This window comes from Danio rerio, chromosome 4 (assembly GCF_049306965.1).
Source record: "Danio rerio strain Tuebingen ecotype United States chromosome 4, GRCz12tu, whole genome shotgun sequence".
In the NCBI taxonomy this organism is placed as follows: Eukaryota; Metazoa; Chordata; class Actinopteri; order Cypriniformes; family Danionidae; genus Danio; species Danio rerio.
The window spans coordinates 42376751-42398272 of NC_133179.1; the positions used below are offsets into that span (position 1 = coordinate 42376751).

Sequence of the window (21522 nt, forward strand, 5' to 3'; positions counted from 1 at the left end):
GTGTGCAACTTAAGCAAAACTGATACTAAAATTGTTTTACATTTGGTTTTGAAGTTCGGGCCTAAATAAATGTTTGTTGCCGTTTTTAATCGTTTTAAGTTAATTTGAATGACTATATATAAACCATTTGACATTATTAACGCATTTATTGGGTAAAATTGCTACTTTTTACTGTCATTCAATGTGTTTTGGTCATTATCAGTGCACTGTCACTTTAATTGAGCATGAGGAGCGCGTCAAAAATAGACCCAGCGCCGAAACTATCGCTGCACTGCTGCTTCGGCGACGCTCACGCCTCGCTCTGACGCGCTGCTGCTGCGTGCGGTATGAAAGCTCTAATCTGTTAACATGGACGCCGAAAACACACGTGCTGCTCACGCTCTGCTCACGCGCCGCTGACGCTTGCGGTGTGAAACAGGCGTAACGCCTGTTTCACACCGCAAGTGTCAGCGGCGCGTATGTCGAGCAGTAGCAGCACGCAGGCGTTTGCCTTTCACACTAGCTGCGTCTGCAGCGCGCAGCTCTTCGGCAGCTGCTGCAGAGATCAACCTATCTCTGTCTATTCTAGTTACCCATGTCCCTCTATATACAAATACACTTTTTAAACTTTTCATCTGCACCAAGGCCCCTCCTATGCTGTTTCTTTAACCGGCAAATGTTTATTTTTTACAAATTCTATAGATCAAATAGTACTGTATGCTTCTCAAGCTAACTTATATGAGAAGTGTCTACAGTCTGAAGACAATCGCCTGTGATATCATGTCATTTGTTTTTTATTATCAGGTTGCTGTAGACCTAGTTATAATAATATTTATACAATATAGTTATAATGATATTTATACATGATCAAACTAGTGTTACTTTCTCTGCTTCAGTGATGTCCAGCAGCAGAATAACAGCTCGTTAATTCATGCTCGTGCAGATGATGAGACGGACAAAAGTAACCAATGCATGCCATTCTTTTACTTATTTTCATGTTGTCAGATTCACAGTGCAAACAGCTCCCGGTAGGAATAATTCGAGTGAACAAAAAACAAAGCCGATTAAAACTTTCTTCCTCTGCTCAGCTGCACAGAAAACAGCGAGCTCACATAATCCAGCATGTGTCGAACTACACTACCCACAATACACTTCGCTATGGACTACAAATCTCGTAAATATTCTATTTCCCCTCTCCTACAACACTAGTGTGCAACTTAAGCAAAATTGATTCTAAATTTGTTTTACATTTGGTTTTGTAGTTTGGGCCTAAATAAATGTTTGTTGCCGTTTTTAATCGTTTAAGTTCATTTGATTGACTATATATAAACCATTTGACATTATTAAAGCATCTATTGGGTAAAATTGATTTTTACTGTCATTCAATGTGTTTTGGTCATTATCAATGCACTGTCACTTTAATTGAGTGTGAGCAGCGTGTCAAAAATAGACCCAGTGCCGAAACTATCGCTGCACTGCTGCTTCGGCGACGCTCACGCCTCGCTCTGACGCACTGCTGCTGTGTGCGGTATGAAAGCTCTAATCTGTTAACATGGACGCCGAAAACACACGCGCTTACGCTCTGCTCATGCGCCGCTGACGCTTGCGGTGTGAAACAGGCGTAAGGCGAGAAATACCGCTTCATCTTTAAAAAAGGGGAGGAGACTGACAGAAACTCAGAGTTTAGAGAATAAAACCTGCTCCGGACCAGGTTAGATTCACAGAGTATGTTACCACAGTAACTGACTCTGAGTTAAAGTTACCTCTCTTTCAGAAACAGGCTTGACTTACCCTGCTTTCTCGAGTTTAACAAACCTGCCATTTTGAAACGGAAAACCCAGAGTTTCTCTCATTTCAGGGTTAAAATACTCTGAGTTTTCAGTTAACCTCCTTTCTGAAACAGGCCCCAGGTCCTCTTTCAACTCCACTGAAATCCATCATTACATACAGAAAATCATGGTCACTACAGCTAAAAATCTTGTAAAAAATATTTGAAATAAAAGATTCTAAATTTCTTGTACATAAAACATAGTCTAATCTCCTTTGTTTTAAAACTGTATTCACCCACTGCCTTCTTGAGTATTCTCTTTTGGCTCTATTTCTCTCTCTCCATATCTACATATTTATGTTTTTCAATCATGTGTTTCATTTCTCTTCTTCCAACATCTGCTCTATACACCATATGATCATCTACATCTATTCTTTCTAAAACAGTATTAAAATCTCCTAAAACAATAACATTATTCCATCCACTCATTAAAACACTTAGATCTTTAAAAAAAGTAACTCTTTCTAAGTCTTCATTTGGAGCATGTATATTACATATTGTTATTTCTTCATCCTTATTCATAATTTTAATAGTTAAAATCCTTCCATAATTATCTTTAAATAAAACATCAAATGTATATCCTATTCCCCTTCTAATTAATATTGCCATGCCTTTTTTCTTATTTGGGTCATTATTATACAATATTTTCCCATCCCAACATTTTTTTAAATCATTAACAATGTTTTCATTCCATCCAGTCTCTTGTATACATATAACATCACATTTTTTTGTTAAAGCAATTACATTTTCAAACTTCACTTTGGATGACAGCCCTCTTACATTAATTGAAACCAAACATAAGTTGTTCATTAGAAATATAAAAGAAAACAAGCCATCCAAACAAAAGAAAATCCAAATTAAACAAATCATCAATCATTTGTAGTCTTTTTTATGATCTAAAATCTTAGGACAGTTCTGTCAGTTTTTAATTTTGCTTTTGCTTCCTTTCGTAATTTTTGTTTCTTAAGCACTTGCTGAATATTCAATTGTACAGTTTTTCTGCGTCTTCTGTTTATGCTGTCTATTGTTCTGTCTTTAGTCCCAATATTTATTTCTTCATTATCATCATCATCGCTTACCTCTTCCTCAATTCTGCTTTCTGTATTTTCACCTGCTGCTCCTTGTTCTTCTTCCATGTCGTGTCCATCGTCTTTCATTAGATGTTGTGTCTCAGTCTCTGCTGTATCTCCTTCATCCTCTTCACTCATGCCCTGCTCCTCTTCTTGTTCATTCAAATCAATCGGTGGTAATTCCTGTACTTCCTCTTCCCGTTCTTCATTGCTTGATTTCTCCGTTTGTTTGTTCGTTTCCATAACTCCAGTCTCTTCCTCATCCGATTCACATCTGCACCACAATATTGTCTTTTTGCAGCCTTGGCACCGTGGGGCTTTACAGTCCCGCGCAAAATGCCCCTGCTCCAGACATTCTCTACACACAAATTGTGGGCAGTCTTTTTTTTCATGTTCAGCACTTCCACATAATCTGCATGTTTTTATCTGCTGATCATGTATCACTCTAAAATATTTTGGTCCTTCCTCTGTGTCAAACTTGACATTGTAAGGAAGAGTCATGACTTCTTTTGGAAATTTCACCCTGATGAACCTTGTTCCATCAGCCACAGTTGTTCCTGGATAATATCTTCTTCTCAGTGGGAGAATTGGAGAAACTCCCCAGTCCACAAGCTTTTGGATGATTTCACTATCTTGAATATAGTTGGGTAAATTTAAGAAAGAAACCATTCTCTCAGTTGCACAAAGTTTTGATATTTGACAGAATTGTTGGTTAATCATTAGTCCATTCATTAAGTGATCACAGTTCGTTTCATTTTCCATAGTTAGTTCATAGTCAAAATTGGATTTTTTCCTCAGTCCAAACAATTTTCCAATTCCAGTCTTATCTTCCACAGCCTTTATAATCATCGTTACAGTGATATTTTCAGGATCTTTCACAGTCATTGTCAAAGTTGTTTCTTTTTTATATTGTCGCTGAAATCTAGCTTGACTTTTCAGTTTGTTTATCATCTCATTTCTTTGACTTGTTTGTTGGGTATTTTCCAAACCTTCAGCAATTGCTTTACCTTTAGTTTGTTGCATTTCTCCACTTCCTTCTTTGCTTGTGTCTGATTTATTTCTCCTCCTTCTTGCCACAACAGTTGCCCATGTGTCATTATCGTCGATGCCGTTGTTTGAATCTCTTGAATTGTTGTTTTCAGGAGTAGCTTTGTCCATGCTGCCATAGTCCATTTTCAGTTCCAGTTACTTTACCAAAGTGTCCATCCTTTCAAAACGTTTTAACCCCAAACAGATAACACTGTCTGGGGTTTAACTAAAACTAAACAAAATTAATACAATTTAATTTAAGCAAAATCAAGAAAAAAACAATAAAGCAAATCAAAATGGGAGAGCCTTTCTCTCCCTACTGCCACCTCACACTTCCTTGAAAGCAATGACTCAGTCAAATTCAAGGGGGCGTTGCCAGGGTGGTATGGCCGTAAGCGAAATAGGCCGTAAAGAGTTGGCTATTTAAAACAGGCGCAGCACCAGGGAACGAGCGCAGCTCAGCTGGCATCGACACAGCACCGACAGAGAAACAATGCCCTTGAAGGCGAGAAAAAATAATGGCAGCGAAGCTGTGACACGGGGAAGTCTATCAGCTGCCAAATGAAGGACTTCGAAAAGCTTACAGCACCTGGTATTCCCAGGCGGTCTCCCATCCAAGTACTAACCAGGCCCAACCCCGCTTTACTTCCGAGTTCAGATGAGATCGGGCATTTCCAGGGTGAAAATCAGTCCTTAGAGCTGTATTAATAAATCGCAGTCCAATAAAGGAATTAACTTTTTGGCAAATTCTTACTTTATCCGGTGAAATGAGGATAAATTGAAATATGTGTACTAATTAGGGATGTAACGGTATTGTAAATACCGTCATACCGCAATATTAATTTTTTTCGATATTACCGAAGTCGCATGACTCGGTAAAACTATAGGTCTTCTGAGAAAATTTGCTCAGGCGAATGAAGTGAACGGGAGGTAGCGAAAACTACAATTGCCATCAGCCCATGCTTGACCATCATCCCTTGCGGTCTGTTGTCGCTACAGATCCAGTAATGCGGAAATGGAGTGTGCTGCTAGAAGCGGGGATGAAAAGAGCTGGAAAACTCTAAGGCCCTGTTTACACTAATGCGTTTTAGTTTGAAAACGCATAAGTTTTGCTACGGTTACGCCAACCGTCCACACTACGCCGGAGTTCTCGAGCGCCGAAAACGGAGCGTTTCGAAAACGCTGGAGAAGCCGTTTTCATTCTGAAACGCTGCTTTTCCGTCTCAGTGTGGATGATGGAAAACGGAGACATCTGAAAACGGAAGCGGGGCTGCAGACGTTCGCCTCTCTGATTGGGGCTTTTCCTGAATATTAAGTAGCCTAACACACACAGTTCAGTCCTGCATTATCTCCGTGTAAGTTCAGACTTCGCAAGTTTGATCATGGCTGCAGTCTCTTCTTCTCAGTTTGATATGGAAAAGCAGACTATACCGAGGACACGGGTAAATCTTCAAAGGGAACAGTGTACTTTATAACTTCATTCACATCACCCTGTCTTCGTTGTTTCACTTTGTCAACAATAAAATGTAAACATGATTTAAGGAACTGCCTATTTTCATTTTAATATAGCAACTTAGACAGCAGACATGTTGAGGCGTCTTGCTGCATATATGAGCGTCATCTTCACTGTGTGGATATTTATAACAAAACGGAGCCGATAACAACTGCCTCCTTTCAATTTCAGTGAAAATACGAAACACACCCTCTCTTTTGCTGAGTATCAGTTTTAAGAATTGATAATGGCCATTTTAAAAGTATAACATACAATAAGTTTATACATTATAGGAAATAAAGGCAAGCAATCAGTCAATATACAGAATGTACGTGGTTACATTAATCATTAACTTATCTTTGCGCTCAGCCAAAACACGTTACCTGAGAACAAGTAATAGACTCCAATGACCAAAGTCAGGGAATATGTCGTTAGATAAAGACAACAAGATAAATGAAATATCCCGTTTAATAAATATAGTGAGATTAGATCCAGCGGGAGATGTTTGATGAGAAGTCCGACTAGCAGAGCTCTCATCTGGGTAGATGGGCTGAGTGTGATTAAATGTTGAATGTGATGAGTTTTCAACAATACTAAATTGAAACTTTATTTTTTACATGGTTTAATATTTTTTTTGTTATTAAAATTGAAGTTCCTGTTTCAAAGCTTACAGATAGATGGCTAATTTGTATGTCATTGACACTTTTGGCACTTTTTTGGAGTATTTTCATAAGTTTTGTTTTTTTCTGTAAATGATTCAATAAATACCGTACCGTGACATTCATACCGAGGTATTACCGTACCGTGAAATTCTGATACCGTTACATCCCTAGTACTAATATAATGGAATACCTGTCAAATTCACGATTTCTATATCACTCTATGGTCTTCTCACACACACGCGATTGCAAAATGACGTCAGCGCACTGTAAACGCAATGCAACATGCGGTCTGACTTTAACACACTCTTAAACACACTAACACACTAAATAGCAACTATTTTGCAGGTACAACTTGATTTAGTACAACTAAAATCACTTTTAAACTGTTTAGGAATCATAACATACTGTATTTTAATCTTTTTGTTCAAATTTGCTCCTCTATTATTCTGCCAACCGGTCTCGTCTCTGCTCTGTCTCTCTCTCCCAGCAAGCTGGGAGGGGCGGAGCTAACAACCCGCTCCTATGATTGGTTGTTACTTTACCTCAAACTACATTTGTATACATGAATTTTATTTTGTTTATCATATTTATAAAGACTTGTAGATATAATAATAATATGATTATTCTGCTCTAAATAATATTATAAATAAAAATTTTACTATTTCACTAGGGTTACTTATGTTTCTGCAACTATTTTTGGTAAGATGACTTTCAGTTTTGCCTGATTTATACTTCTGCGTCAAGTGACCAGCGTAACCCACGGCGCAGGCAACGCGCGTGGCTGTGCATTTATACTTCTGTGCGCTGTCTCTGTTGGTCTGCATGAACACTTCTGAAACACTAGTTGGCAGTGAGGTGTAAATCTTCCTCTGTGTCGAGTTTCTTTGCGGCTTTTTTGCTTTTCCTGAACACTTCCGGGATGTACAAGTGGCTCAAACTCGCTCATTTTGATGCAGGAACCGGCGGACGTGCAACAACTTTAACTATGAGGTTAATACACAACAAAACTTTCCACCCGGAGCTCCTTCATGGGACTCCACACTTGTAAACAATCACTCGCGCCATTCGCGCGGCTCTCGGTCCCGCCCAGACTCGTCAGCGCTACCAAGCCAACCAATCACAGAGCTTACGCTACGCGTCGTTGCGACGTGTAGTTACATTTTTTGAGAGGTGCACGTCAGTGACGGCCACCGTGAAGGGCTATGCGTCAGCGCCGTAGCATACACCGGCGTTTTACGCAGAAGTATAAATCAGCCTTCAACCACACGGCCACCGCGTCATGTATTTTCCTTCTTCTCTGGTGGAGGCCTGACTGTGGCACATAATTGTATATGTATGTTTCTGCAACTATTTTCGGTAAGATGACTTTCAATTTTGCCGTATGAACGAAAGATCAAATGAACAACAAAAATGGGATTCGATGGACTCGGCCACCCCGTCTTGTATGTACTCACTTTCCTGTTGGGGGCTGTACTATGGCATTTCTGTATGTATTTGCTGCTATTTTCGGTAAAGATGACGTTAAATTTTGCAACAACATCCTTCAAAACGATAAGAGCGTGCGAGTAAAACACTTTCCACGGAAGCACCAGCCTCTTTCAAACGCCAGAGGATTTGAACGACAAGGATGGGATTCGATGGACTCTTCCACCTCGTTATGTATGTACTCACTTTCATGACTTTCATGATGGGGGCTGGACTATGGCATATATGTTTGTATTTCCAGCTATTTTCGATAAAGATGACATAAAATTTTGCAACAACATCCTTCAAAACGCTAAAAGAGTTAGAGTAAAAGAACTTCTGCAGAAACACCATGATCTCTCGAAAGCCAGAACATATGAACGACGAGGATGGGATTCGAACCCACGAAGCAGAGCACAATGGATTAGCAGTCCATCACCTTAACCACTCGGCCACCTCGTCACATATTTTACTTCTTCTCTGGTAGAGGCCGGACTGTGGCACATATTTATATATGTATGTTTCTGCAACTATTTTCGGTAAGATGACTTTCAGTTTTGCCGTATGAACGACAGAGCAAATGAACGACAAAAATGGGATTCGATGGACTCGGCCACCCCGTCATGTATGTACTCACTTTCCTGTTGGGGGCTGGACTACGGCATTTCTGTATATATTGTGTAGGGGATCAACCTACGTTTTAATATCGATCAGGGATTAATTAGCTCATTTCAAAGAATCGGATCCTGAAGATTCGAATCATTGATTTGACTCAAATGAGTCAGATTGAATCAGATCAAAAGATTCACACTTTATCTACCATTTGTCCCGCAAATAGAAGACATCGTATCTTACCAATCTTGTTTATATTATTTACGTGGCCAACGATCATAACATAACACAGTATTGGGTTAACTTTTAGCAAGGTAACAAGATCTACAGCTCGAGGCAATGACTTAGAAGCACATAAACAAGAACACAGTTCTTACAAAATGAGTACAAAGATTTATTGAGCTACACTACGATACATGAAACTAACTACGTAATAAGCAAACAACAAACAAACGCACACACACATTCACACATACACACAGAGGTAGTTCAGAGGATGCAATATGAGTTGACAACGTCCCAAATTAATTCTAATACTTCTTGCAAGATCTTAGAATAACACCTGAGAAACCACAAAAGCAGAGATATGGCTTATCTTTAACTGCTTAAGATCAATCTGCACAAGATCAGCAAGAGACAACATTAGTTTGTGTTACTTGCGCCCTTTTTGCTGAAGTCGAATCTCCCTCGCCGGCTGGCCTTGGGGAAACACGGTGCTCCTGATTGGGTGGTTTCTCGCTTCGATGACGTCTTTGGGATTCACACGCTCGTGAATGGCTGTTGTCCTGGGTTACCGAGGTGACAGACTGCTGAGAGTCGGTTTGCGGAAGTTCGTGCAGCTTCGGGAGTCCCGAAACTTAAGAGGTTTGCGTGGAAGTTCGTAGTAACCCAATCGCGTGGCGGCGCGGTGTCCGGGCAGGCGAAAGGGGGCAGAGAGCAAAAGCATGCGCAAGCTAGCTGATGCAAAAAGCAAAGTTTCTTTGTCGCAGGGTGTTTTTAAGTGACCTGGGCTGGTTCGTCCCCATGGCACTGTCTGCCAATGAGCAGTTGCCATGAAGGGCGGGGCCACGCCCCGTACTGACGTAGGAAAGGTCAATAATTAACAGACTGCATGTAGATTTCACTTGGTAGAACTCTTGCAAGATTGAAACTATCTTACATCAAACGTTACAAGTTGAATACTGTTTGTACTACTAGTTTTTCATTTACACCAACGTATTGCAAATGTCACTAGCTTTCGTTCAATACCAGACATCATAAATTTCAGACACATACAGATTATTTTACTCTGTTATAAGGGTTAAAACAACACATTGATTAACCTAGTTGATTGGAATAAACAGCATATGAGGAACATTATGGCATATTATTCAAAGATACATCTGCCTTAGTTCTAACATTAAGAGATTAGCTTTTGTTCATATGCATTAATGTTTCTAGAGATCTCTTTGTCTCTACGAAATTGTGCTTCTAGCAGGATGTGCCCAAGGCGAGCACATGACCAGGAGTCAATTAAAAGTCTCGTGAAATGGTTTCCGCTGAAGATCCTGTAAGGGCCATTGTTTTTAATTTAACTGATTTGATTAATCATTGGCTAGTTAGCCGAAGGGTACCAGAACATCTGCGGAGAAGTACTGGTCAGAGGAGCCCAAAATCAATTGGCGCTCTGTTATCCTGATGGTATAAGCCCTCAAGCTAGTTCAATGAATGAGACCATTGGAGATGCCCAAGATTTCAGATTCAACTTGTGTTGACCACTGAAAAATGCCGATGAGTTCCTACAATTGGCTGCTGTTTTCGGTAAAGATGACGTTAAATTTTGCAACAACATCCTTCAAAACGATAAGAGCGTGCGAGTAAAACACCTTCCACGGAAGCACCGGCCGCTTTCAAACGCCAGAGCATTCGAACGACAAAGATGGGATTCGATAGACCCTTCCACCTTGTCATGTATGTACTCACTTTCATGATGGGGGCTGGACTATGGCATATGTTTGTATTTTCAGCTATTTTCGATAAAGTTGGCATAAAATTTTGCAACAACATCCTTCAAAACGCTAAAAGAGTGAGAGAACTTATACAGAATCACCATGATCTCTCAAATACCAGAACATATGAGCGACGAGGATGGGATTCAAACCCATGCGTGCAGAGCACAATGGATTAGCAGTCCATCGCCTTAACCACTCGGCCACCTCATCCAGCCTTTCCTTCCTCTCTGGTAGAGGCCAGACTGTGGCACATATTTGTATATGTATGTTTCTGCAACTATTTTCGGTAAGATGACTTTCAGTTTTGCCATATGAACGACAGATCAAATGAACGACAAAAATGGGATTCGAGGAATTCTTCCACCTCGTCATGTATGTACTCACTTTCATGATGGGGGCTGGAATCTGACATTTCTGTATGTATTTGCTGCTATTTTCGGTAAAGATGACGTTAAATTTTGCAACAACATCCTTCAAAACGCTAAAAGAGTGAGAGTAAAAGTACTTCTACAGAAACACCATGATCTCTCGAATGCCAGAACACATGAGCGACGAAGAAGGGATTTGAACCCACGCATGCAGAGCACAATGGATTAGCAGTCCATCGCCTTAACCACTCGGTCAACTCGTCACGTACGTGCCATCTTCTCTGGTGAAGGCCGGACTGTGGAACATAATTGTAAATGTATGTTTCTGCAACTATTTCGGGCAGATGACTTTCAGTTTTGCCGTATGAACGACAAAAATGGGATTCAATGGACTCGGCCACCCCGTCATGTATGTACTCACTTTCCTGTTGGGGGCTGGACTACGGCATTTCTGTATATATTGGCTGCTGTTTTCGGTAAAGATGACGTTAAATTTTGCAACAACATCCTTCAAAACGATAAGAGCGTGCGAGTAAAACACCTTCCACGGAAGCACCGGCCTCATTTAAGCGCCAGAGCATTCGAACGACAAGGATGGGATTTGATAGACCATTCCACCTTGTCATGTATGTACTCACTTTCATGATGGGGGCTGGACTATGGCATATGTTTGTATTTTCAGCTATTTTCGATAAAGTTGACATAAAATTTTGCAACAACATCCTTCAAAACGCTTAAAGAGTGAGAGTACTTCTACAGAAACACCATGATCTCTCGAATGACAGAAAACATATGAGCGACGAAGAAGGGATTTGAACCCACGCATGCAGAGCACAATGGATTAGCAGTCCATCGCCTTAACCACTGTCAACTCGTCACGTACGTTCCATCTTCTCTGGTGAAGGCCGGACTGTGGAACATAATTGTAAATGTATGTTTCTGCAACTATTTTCGGTCAGATGACTTTCAGTTTTGCCGTATGAACGACAGAGCAAATGAACGACAAAAATGGGATTCAATGGACTCGGCCACCCCGTCATGTATGTACGCACTTTCCTGTTGGGGGCTGGACTACGGCATTTCTGTATATATTGGCTGCTATTTTCAGTAAAGATGACGTTAAATTTTGCAACAACATCCTTCAAAACGATAAGAGTGTGCGAGTAAAACACCTTCCACAGAAGCACCGGCCTCTTTCAAACGCCAGAGCATTCGAACGACAAGGATGGGATTCGATAGACCCTTCCACCTTGTCATGTATGTACTCACTTTCATGATGGGGGCTGGACTATGGCATATGTTTGTATTTGCAGCTATTTCCGATAAAGTTGCCATAAAATTTTGCAACAACATCCTTCAAAACGCTAATAGAGTGAGAATAAAAGAAGTTCTACAGAAACACCATGATGTCTCAAATACCAGAACATACGAGCGACAAGGATGGGATGCGAACCCATGCGTGCAGAGCACAATGGATTAGCAGTCCATCGCCTTAACCACTCGGCCACCTCATCCAGCCTTTCCTTCTTCTCTGGTGGAGGCCGGACTGTGGCACATATTTTTAAATGTATGTTTCTGCAACTATTTTCGGTAAGATGACTTTCAGTTTTGCCGTATGAACGACAAATATGGGATTCAATGGACTCGGCCACCCCGTCATGTATGTACTCACTTTCCTGTTGGGGGCTGGACTACGGCATTTCTGTATATATTGGCTGCTGTTTTCGGTAAAGATGACGTTAAATTTTGCAACAACATCCTTCTAAACGATAAGAGCGTGCGAGTAAAACACCTTCCACGGAAGCACCGGCCTCTTTCAAACGCCAGAGCATTTGAACGACAAGGATGGGATTCGATGGACTCTTCCACCTCATCATGTATGTACTCACTTTCTTGATGGGGGCTGGACTATGGCATATGTTTGTATTTGCAGCTATTTTCGATAAAGTGGACATAAAATTTTGCAACAACATCCTTCAAAACGTTAAAAAAGTGAGAGTAAGAGAACTTCTACAGAAACACCATAATCTCTCAAATAACAGAACACACAAACGGCGAGGAAGGGATTCGAACCCACGCGTGCAGAGCACAATGGATTAGCAGTCCATCGCCTTAACCACTCGACCACCTCGTCACATACTTTCCTTCTTCTCTGGTTGAGGCCGGACTGTGGCACATATTTGTATATGTATGTTTCTGCAACTATTTTCGGTAAGATGACTTTCAATTTTGCCGTATGATCGACAGAGCAAATGAACGTAAAAATGGGATTCGATGGACTCGGCCACCCCGTCATGTATGTACTCACTTTCCTGTTGGGGGCTGGACTACGGCATTTCTGTTTATATTGGCTGCTATTTTCGGTAAAGATGACGTTAAATTTTGCAACAACATCCTTCAAAACGATAAGAGCGTGAGAGTAAAACACCTTCCACGGAAGCACCGGCCTCTTTCAAACGCCAGAGCATTTGAACGACAAAGATGGGATTCGATGGACTCTTCCACCTCGTCATATATGTACTCACTTTCATGATGGGGGCTGGACTATGGCATATATGTTTGTATTTTCAGCTATTTTCGATAAAGATGACATAAAATTTTGCAACAACATCCTTTAAAACGCTAAAAGAATGAGAATAAACGAACTTCTACAGAAACACCATGATCTCTCGAATGCCGGATCAAATAAGCAACAAGTATGGGATTCAAACCCACTCGTGCAGTGCACAATGGACTAGCAGTCCATCGCCTTAACCACACGGCCAACACGTCATGTATTTTACTTTTTCTCTGATGGAGGCCGGACTTTGGCACATAATTGTATATGTATGTTTCAGCAACTTTTTTCGGTAAGATGACTTTCAGTTTTGCCGTATGAACGAAAGATCAAATGAACGACAAAAATGGGATTCAATGGACTCGGCCACCCCGTCATGTATACACTCACTTTCCTGTTGGGGGCTGGACTATAGCATTTCTGTATGTATTTGCTGCTATTTTCGGTAAAGATGACGTTAAATTTTGCAACAACATCCCTTAAAACGATAAGAGCGTGCGAGTAAAACACCTTCCACGGAAGCACCGGCCTCTTTCAAACGCCAGAGCATTTGAACGAAAAGGATGGGATTCGATGGACTCTTACACCTCATCATGTATGTACTCACTTTCTTGATGGGGGCTGGACTATGGCATGTTTGTATTTGCAGCTATTTTCGATAAAGTAGACATAAAATTTTGCAACAACATCCTTCAAAACGCTAAAAGAGTGAGAGTAAGAGAACTTCTACAGAAACACCATGATCTCTCAAATAACAGAACACACAAACGACGAGGATGGGATTCGTACCCACGCGTGCAGAGCACAATGGATTAGCAGTCCATCGCCTTAACCACTCGGCCACCTCGTCACATACTTTCCTTCTTCTCTGGTTTAGGCCGGACTGTGGCACATATTTGTATATGTAGTGATCAGCGGTAAAGCCAGGAACTTGTGGAAATTAATTTCCAATATAAACAAATGCTGCAGAGTTAACACTAAACTCTGACCCTTTTCTTAAGCTCATCAGAAAGTGGCAGTTGAGACAGTAACCATCTGTCTTTTGTTTATCTGAAAGACAAAGGTGTTAAGAGCCCAGGACTTGCTTCTTGATCCAATCAACTTTTGACATTGTCTCAAACTCAGAGATACACATGGATCAGTAAACTTGCATGTCACAAAAGAGACACAAATGGAAAATTTCACTTCATATACCTGTATATTCAAATGATCATGTATATATTTAATATGCACTGCTTGAAATACTTCACTGTATGAAACTTTGCTTATTAAGGTTTATATATGAATGCTTGGATAAAGATCAACATTACATAGCGATGTTTAGACTCTATCTATTCCAAATAATGCCTTGGGTAAATTAGATGTGGTTTGGAAAGTGAATTATGCATAGGAAAATATTTAAGACTCTTAAATATTATCATAGTTAACCAGTGGACTATGACTATGCAAATGCAGGCCACATTATGGATGACACCTACCAGTGACCAACTCACAGGATCATCCAATCACAATGCTGGATTTGAAAGGTGACATCCTTCAATCCCGCCTTCCAGAGAAAGTATTAAAGACATTGTCTTAAACAAAGAGTGTCCTGGTAAAAAGTCTGTTAAGTGTGGGTCCTAAAGAGTGTGTCCTAAAAGGTGGTCGAAGAGTGGTCAAAGTGTGGTTCATGGTGGTTTGCGGGGTTTTGTCCTAGACATCAGACCTTTTGCTGCGTGTTCCAGCAAGGATTTGGTAATTGGATTCACAGTGCTTTTTCCAAGGCGTCTGAACCATCGCATCAAGGCCACCACCTCCAAAAATCTGCGTGTCCCAGATTTCCAGGAACTCTACCTTCAAAGAAAAGGCATCGGCGTGTTCCCAGCATCGAACCACCACCTCCAGAAATCTCCAATTTCTGCGTGTTCCAGAAGATACAGATTTCTACGCTCAAGGATAAAGACGTCGGGGTGTCCCCGACATCAGACCACTACCTCCAGAAATCTCCAATTTCTGCGTGTTCCAGAAGATACAGATTTCTACGCTCAAGGATAAAGACGTTGGCGTGTTCCCGACATCGAACCACCACTTCTAGAAATCTCCAGTCTGCGTGTTCCAGAAACTACAGATTTCTTCCACCCAAAGCTCAAGAGAGCCAAATCTGCTCGTTTCATGCTTCAAGATCTGCAGGAAGATCCAACTTCTTCCATCCACTGCATCAAAGGCAGAAACGTAAATATTCCACTTTCCAACCCTTTAAATTAGACCTTGGCATAGTGTGTTTCAGTATAAAATATTCTAATTAATTAGATGTTTAAAACTGATATTCTTTAATAACAAAAACTTGCTCAGTTCTTTGTTATTGTAAAATAAGGTTTACCTTACCTTAACTTAATCACCTTCATCACTTGCCTATGCACTTCATTTATTGTACATTTAGTAATTGTAGTTACCCTTGATTACTATTTTGTTAATAAATACACATTTATTACAATTGTGTCTTCCTTGTGTTGATAATACAGAAAAAGGCTCTACAAGTCAAACGATCTCATTATCCTTCAGATTTGGCCAGATAATAAACTCCTCATTTGTATAATTTAACTAACAATATTTTATTGTTAATTATTTTGACAGTGGAAAGCTGTCTGGTGCCCTGTTTAAAAGGAGTTAGTTATCTGTTATATCTACATCATTTGGTCCCCTACGGGAGATTAAAATATCAATATTAATATCAATACCGAAATATTGATTTTAATATTTGATAAATCCAATCATCACTACATTATTTGGCGCCCAACGTGGGGCCTGGCTTAGATTGAAATTGAGCCTTCTGTTTTATCAACACAATGTTTATGCACTAATAAAACTGCAATTGAGGTAACTTTAGCAGGAAACTATTTCAGTCATCAAATTTAGACAGTAACCAGTTGCAAAGGCAAAAGTGGTTCCCTCTAAGCCTGACTTGATTGTTGTCCCTGCTCAAATACTTGGTACTATTTATGAATAGGGTGTTTATGAAGTGATAAAAGTTTGTGATTTGCCATTAAGTCCTGAACCAACTTTATCATGGCAGAGATTTTCTGATTTCAAAATCAGTAAATTGTAGTCTTGTAATTCTGAATTATAACTGAATTGCTACTTGCATGTATAACAAAGGTTTGGTTCACCTTTTGAGTCTATTTAAATTCAGAGTGTCTTTGTGAAACCGGTCAGGCAACGTTAACACCTCTGACCATTCAGTGATAAGTGCTAAATTAATCAAGCCCCATTCAGTGTGTGACACCCATTGTCTTAGTGGTAGACTAGCCGGCACTTATGTGTTAAACATTCCACAGGTTACCTTGGTTGGGGGGTGCATTTATTTTATATAGAAAACACAAGTTTATATATTAAATAAATATGGCTGATATAACAGTTGAAGCAGTGAGTCAAGCTGTAAAAGCTGCTCCATTTTTGAAGCTTCTTTTTAGCCTAGCACAAAATTTACCTGTACAACCAAATCAGGATATTTCCCTCCCCCAAGATCAGAACAAAGTTTTGTATTTGAAGTTTGAGGAGCTCAAAAACGAACTGGCTGATTTGCGTAGGGATAATTTGAAGCTAAAAGCTGAGATATGTAGATTGTCTTCAGAGACAAAAAGCCTACATGCTATAACTGAGAGTCAGGAAGAACAGCTTGAAGGTGTGAAAACTGACATGGCCGCTCTGCAAACAGAGCTTGTCCAGACCCAAACTGACTTTTCAGCACAAACAGAGGAGTTAAATTCTCTGAGGTCTAGAGAAACTAGGACCAAAGCTGAAGTAAGATCAGCATTGCGTGACATTTCTGAGCTGAGAGAGAAGCAAGAAATGGACAAGGAAGATTGGATAAGAGAAATGGATTGGATTGTGGACCAGATTAGTGAATTTGAGGGAGCCAGACGTTTTTCCCCCAAGCACCCTGAATCCCAAACCGAGCACCCCCGCTCCCTTGATTCAGCAGGTAGGGAACCCCTGTTGTGTAGCTTTGAAAACAGAAAGCGTTATCAAGGTAGTGATAATGTCAGAGCCCGTAGTGGTCTAAGCCCAAGTGCTGACCCATTTAGTAACTATGAAGTTGCATCCAACTCTCATAATACTGTCCTATCTCAACCTAAGTCTCCAAGTATGCCACATCCCAGCGATCATTTGTCATTACTTAAGGAACTGGCATGTGACATTGAAGTGTTTAATCCTGAATCACCAGGAAACAGCATTGAGCTGTACCTTAAAGATGTCCATTTTGCCTTGTCATACCTCCCTGACATTACTATGTCAGATAAACTTTTCATTTTGAGGACGACAACAACACAAGCTGTGCATAGTTTTATTGACAGGCAGAGTCCAGCAATTTCCAATGATTTCAATGAATTGTGCAAAGCCCTTGCAGCAGAATTTACTCTACATGAAAACCCCTATACCTCTCGTCTGTCAGCTTTTAAAATCAAGCAAGGCCGCCATGAGTCTCCTAGAGAGTACTATGAGCGTTTAAGAGAGATGTATTTTGCTGGTAAAGATTATCCTGATGCGGAGGAAGACCCTTTGTTCAAGCACCTGTTTGTTGCTAACCTTTACCCCACAGTTAGACAACAGCTCGCACTTTTCAACATTGAAAAGATTTGGGCAAGTGAGTTGAGGCAACTTGCAATACGAGCTTGGGATAGTGGGAAGGTAAATGCAGATAGAAAGAACAAAGAATATGCTTACATTTCTGAACCTGGACAGGACAGAAAGAACAAAAAGTTTCCCGCACATTTGGATGTAGTGTCAGAACCTGACCAAAACAGGATTCCTAGCAAATACAAATTCTTCCCCCAATCAAAGTCCTTCGACAAGAATGCCAAAAAGCCCTCTGCTGGAGAGAAAAGGCAGCATAAGGACAGAAGGGAGAGTAGACAGAAAAGAAAGAGAGATGATCCAGGAAACAACTGGAATATGGGTAATGGAATTAGGCAGTCCAGAGGTTTTGAAAGTAGGCATGATGATGATTTATTATCAAAAATGCATAACATGCTTCAAGAGCACCTCAAAAGCCTTAATTCTGAGGAGCATAGCTCCACAGACAGAGACCAGGTTACCTCTGCTTGACCAGGTCAGGTCACCTTCCTCACACCTCAGAGAGTGAATGTCAGCCATGGGGGGGGGGGGGGGGGGGGGGTAGCTTAAAACGAACAGGGCCTTCAAAGTCAGCAGACTTTTAATTGCCCCTGTCATCACATTCCTTTAATTCAGGAAAGGAGTCATAATTCTTTGTCTCAGTTGAAATATTCCAATCAGTCTCTAATTGTACATGCAAACTGATATTTTTTCTTCATGCCTTTGACAATCCTCTAGATGGTCAAACCAACAGACAAGACCACTCATAAACTAGTTACTTGGCACCTTATGTAAAATATTGCAAATCACAGCCAATGTTGTAAAATTGTTGCTAGTTTCAGCCTTGCAATCTTTCCTTATAGGACATCCTTCCAAAGAGAAGAATAAGTTGATTGAACCTGTAGTACAGCTGCAGAAGCAGGCAGAACCTTCACATTTTAAACATTTGCTGTTGATTAAAATACAGACCTTACCATACCATTAGCAGGGTAATTAAGATAATGGATGTCATATAGAATGTGACTTGACCCATTAGTTAGTCTGTAAAATAATGCAAATTTTACTTAATGCCAAATTGAGCTTCGCTCCTGATAAAATGGCAAGACATTACATCCTGTCATATTTGGTACCAAGTGAACTTGTTTGGGGAATCGGTCAGTCGGGCAAGGAAAGGAACTATGCATAATATGCAAGTGCACGCAGTGTACATCCTTGACAGTCCAACACCATATTATGTCATTATCAAATTTGGTTTCTTGCTAAAGATGCTTTCGTTTCAGACAAACATTTTTCAGTATTTACTTTTAAAACTTATTGTCATGTAACTGTTAATCCCTTTGCATAAAATTTCCATTTCCACATAAACTCTTCAAATAGTTCTTAAATTATTTGGAAATTCAGTCATATTACTGCTATGCCAATGGTCAAAAGGGAAAGTTAAGTGGTATGTTTTGTTCCTGTTTTACTTTATTCCATTGTCCAGACCAACGACTTCAGTCCTCGATTCGAACAAGGAGGGGGGATGTAGTGATCAGCGGTAAAGCCAGGAACTTGTGGAAATTAATTTCCAATATAAACAAATGCTGCAGAGTTAACACTAAACTCTGACCCTTTTCTTAAGCTCATCAGAAAGTGGCAGTTGAGACAGTAACCATCTGTCTTTTGTTTATCTGAAAGACAAAGGTGTTAAGAGCCCAGGACTTGCTTCTTGATCCAATCAACTTTTGACATTGTCTCAAACTCAGAGATACACATGGATCAGTAAACTTGCATGTCACAAAAGAGACACAAATGGGACACAAAAGAGGCCCCCCATGGCTGACATTCACTCTCTGAGGTGTGAGGAAGGTGACCTGACCTGGTCAAAAGAGACACAAATTTTAATATTTGATAAATCCAATTATCACTACATATATGTATGTTTCTGCAACTATTTTCGGTAAGATGACTTTCAATTTTGCCGTATGAACGACAGAGCAAATGAACGTAAAAATGGGATTCGATGGACTCGGCCACCCCATCATGTATGTACTCACTTTCCTGTTGGGGGCTGGACTACGGCATTTCTGTATGTATTTGCTGCTATTTTCGGTAAAGATGACGTTATATTTTGCAACAACATCCTTCAAAACGATAAGAGCGTGAGAGTAAAACACCTTCCACGGAAGCACCGACCTCTTTGAAACGCCAGAGCTTTTGAACGACAAGGATGGGATTCGATGGACTCTTCCACCTCGTCATGTATGTACTCACTTTTATGGTGGGGGCTGGACTATGGCATATGTTTGTATTTGCAGCTATTTTCGATAAAGTGGACATAAAATTTTGCAACAACATCCTTCAAAACGCTGAAAGAGCGAGAGAACTTCTGCAGAAACACCATAATCTCTCAAACACCAGAACATACAAGCGACGAGGATGGGATTCGAACCCACGCGTGCAGAGCACAATGGATTAGCAGTCCATCGCCTTAACCACTCGGCCACCACGTCACGTACTTTACATCTTCTCTTGTGGAGGCCGGACTGTGGCACATATGTGTATATGTATGTTTCTGCAACTATTTTCGGTAAGGTGACTTTCAATTTTGCCGTATGATCGACAGAGCAAATCAACGACAAAAATGGGATTCGATAGACTCGGCCACCCCGTCATGTATGTACTCACTTTCCTGTTGGGGGCTGGACTACGCCATTTCTGTATATATTGGCTGCTGTTTTCGGTAAAGATGACGGTAAATTTTGCAACAATATCCTTCAAAACGATAAGAGCGTGCGAGTAAAACACCTTCCACGGAAGCACCGGCCTCTTTCAAACGCCCGAGCTTTTGAACGACAAGGATGGGATTCGATGGACCCTTCCACCTCGTCATGTATGTACTCACTTTCCTGTTGGGGGCTGGACTATGGCATATATGTTTGTATTTGCAGCTATTTTCGATAAAGATGACTTAAAATTTTGCAACAACATCCTTCAAAACACTAAAAGAGTGAGAGTGAAAGTACTTCTACAGAAACACCATAAAATCTCTCGAATGCCAGAACATATGAACGACGAGGATGGGATTCAAACCCACGCGTGCAGAGCACAATGGATTAGCAGTCCATCGCCTTAACCACTCGGCCACCTCATCATGTATTTTCTTTCTTCTCTGGTGGAGGCCGGACAGTGGCACATAATTGTAAATGTTTGTTTCTGCAACTATTTTCGGTAAGATGACTTTCAGTTTTGCCGTATGAACGACAGAGTAAATGAACGACAAAAATGGGATTCGATGGACTCGGCCACCCCGTCATGTATGCTATTTTCGGTAAAGATGACGTTAAATTTTGCAACAACATCCTTCAAAACGATAAGAGTGTGCGAGTAAAACACCTTCCACGGAAGCACCGGCCTCTTTCAAATGCCAGAGCATTTGAGCGACAAGGATGGGATTCGATGGACTCTTCCACCTCGTCATGTATGTACTCACTTTCATGATGGGGGCTGGACTATGGCATATATGTTTGTATTTGCAGCTCTTTTTTTTATAAAGGTGACATAAAATTTTGCAACAACATCCTTCAAACCGCTAAGAGAGTGCGAGTAAAACACCTTTCACAAAAGCATCGGCCTCTTTCAAACGCCAAAGCATTTGAACGACAAGGATGGGATTCGATTGACTTGGCCACTTTGTAATAAAATTTTGCAACAACATCCTTCAAAACGCTAAAAGAGTGAGAGTAAAACAAGTTCCACAGAAGCACCAGGCTCTCTCGAATGCCAGGACATATAGCGACGAGGATGGGATTTAAAGAGCACAATGGATTAGCAATGCCAGCTGCTGAAGGATTGTCCATCAATATTTCACAAATGTTGAAGATAAGAGCCAATCGGA

General features: G+C 40.6%; 1 protein-coding gene, 7 non-coding genes and 1 pseudogene across 8 annotated transcripts in view; all 9 read right to left on the minus strand.

The window, feature by feature from the left end:
- LOC141381645 (protein NLRC3-like) overlaps positions 1-3045 on the minus strand; it is a 36713-nt gene extending 33668 nt beyond the window's left edge. The window contains exon 1 of the mRNA XM_073947404.1: positions 2887-3045. The gene's annotated coding sequence lies outside the window, so the exon portion shown is untranslated. The remainder of the gene's footprint in view (positions 1-2886) is intronic.
- A 1438-nt stretch (positions 3046-4483) lies between these two features.
- Positions 4484-4604, minus strand: LOC137494165 (5S ribosomal RNA; annotated as a pseudogene).
- A 3301-nt stretch (positions 4605-7905) lies between these two features.
- trnas-gcu (transfer RNA serine (anticodon GCU)) lies at positions 7906-7986 on the minus strand. Its single transcript has one exon. It is a non-coding gene; the product is annotated as a tRNA-Ser (tRNA).
- A 2269-nt stretch (positions 7987-10255) lies between these two features.
- trnas-gcu (transfer RNA serine (anticodon GCU)) lies at positions 10256-10337 on the minus strand. The gene has a single exon. It is a non-coding gene; the product is annotated as a tRNA-Ser (tRNA).
- A 1590-nt stretch (positions 10338-11927) lies between these two features.
- trnas-gcu (transfer RNA serine (anticodon GCU)) lies at positions 11928-12009 on the minus strand. Its single transcript has one exon. It is a non-coding gene; the product is annotated as a tRNA-Ser (tRNA).
- A 538-nt stretch (positions 12010-12547) lies between these two features.
- Positions 12548-12629, minus strand: trnas-gcu (transfer RNA serine (anticodon GCU)). The gene has a single exon. It is a non-coding gene; the product is annotated as a tRNA-Ser (tRNA).
- Positions 12630-13820: 1191 nt separating this feature from the next.
- trnas-gcu (transfer RNA serine (anticodon GCU)) lies at positions 13821-13902 on the minus strand. Its single transcript has one exon. It is a non-coding gene; the product is annotated as a tRNA-Ser (tRNA).
- Positions 13903-20055: 6153 nt separating this feature from the next.
- Positions 20056-20137, minus strand: trnas-gcu (transfer RNA serine (anticodon GCU)). Its single transcript has one exon. It is a non-coding gene; the product is annotated as a tRNA-Ser (tRNA).
- Positions 20138-20696: 559 nt separating this feature from the next.
- trnas-gcu (transfer RNA serine (anticodon GCU)) lies at positions 20697-20778 on the minus strand. The gene has a single exon. It is a non-coding gene; the product is annotated as a tRNA-Ser (tRNA).
- Between the last annotated feature and the right edge of the window lie 744 nt (positions 20779-21522).